General features: G+C 33.0%; 1 non-coding gene across 1 annotated transcript; it reads right to left on the reverse strand.

Annotated features, from left to right (window-relative positions):
• Positions 1-871: 871 nt before the first annotated feature.
• Positions 872-1,013, reverse strand: LOC148093487 (small nucleolar RNA U109). Its single transcript, XR_015714354.1, has one exon. It is a non-coding gene; the product is annotated as a small nucleolar RNA U109 (small nucleolar RNA).
• Positions 1,014-1,269: the final 256 nt, after the last annotated feature.

Genomic DNA, 1,269 nt, shown 5'->3' on the forward strand with positions numbered 1-1,269 from the left:
CAGATATCACTTAAAATCGGCTCACATTTCACCAAAAATGGAAAACAACTGGTTAGTGACAAATGGTTCCTTGATTCTAAAAACCTACTGGTTATAATATGCACTACTGATTTAAAGCTACTCTGCTTGAGGGATTCAGAGGCAGGATACCTGGAGTTCTTCCACAGGAAGCTTAAAGTCCCACAGAGCACAGTCTGAAACCAAATGATCACAGTCAAGGTCTTTTCAGGCCTAATATTCTATTAAGTATGATCAGAAGGTTGGTACAACACAGTTAATATATTAAAAGCTATTTAAGTAAAAAATATTCCCAAGTTGGCCACTGAAGGATATACCAGTACTACTTTGGCTTTTTAAACATATTTAGACATATTTCTTAGACATATTTCTGTAATGTTCCAAATGCTATTCATTAAAACACAGGAATTTTAATCCTTGGTAAAACAGTTATGCTGCTTAATTTCTATGGCTGTAAACCAATAAGTATAACTGGTGATAAAGCTATTAGGAAACTGGACAAAGTAGCAGTATCTTTCTGCTGCTTTTTATTTCTATGTTATCTGAAGCAGCAGCAGTTGAAGGCATCAAAAACGTGCTTTATGCATGCGACCCAGACATCTGCACTTAAGTATGGAGTACTCACTACAATAAAGGGAAATTTACAGCCTCAGAAAAAATACGTGTTGTAACAACAAAAACAAATGGCCTATACATTTTTTTCTACAGAAAATATTTCTTATATAAGTTAAAATAAAATGGGGCTTAATATTTATATAAATAGAAACTACGTTTTTTAAAAAGCTTTCAAACAGTTGACTGTATCAACATAAACTTTAAAATGTAAAAATAGGCATCCTATTTTTTTGGTCTTTTATGTAGGAGAAATATACTACTACTCAACCTCTACTGTAAGGTTGGCAGCCCTGAGAACTCCTTTTTTTTCTTAATGTGGCATGTTATGGATGTATTCCTGCTCCCATAGGAATGAGGAGCAGACCTATTTCCACATGCAATCTACTTTCTTTATAATAGAATCAACAAAGTATATTCTATTCTACTACTATGGGACTATTCTTTAATGAAATAAACACTTAAAAGTATCTTTTAGATAGAAGCTACGTATTATATGAGAAATCTAAGCAATGGGTCAATGAGAATGTTTAATGGTTTCTACCACATGCTTTAACTATAAGTAATAGTTAATAGAGGAAGGAAAGGAGGAAAGAAAGGAGGAAATAAAACTGGTTGGGTAAAAAGATTTCACACACA

This window comes from Miniopterus natalensis, chromosome 3 (assembly GCF_054644295.1).
Source record: "Miniopterus natalensis isolate mMinNat1 chromosome 3, mMinNat1.hap1, whole genome shotgun sequence".
In the NCBI taxonomy this organism is placed as follows: Eukaryota; Metazoa; Chordata; class Mammalia; order Chiroptera; family Miniopteridae; genus Miniopterus; species Miniopterus natalensis.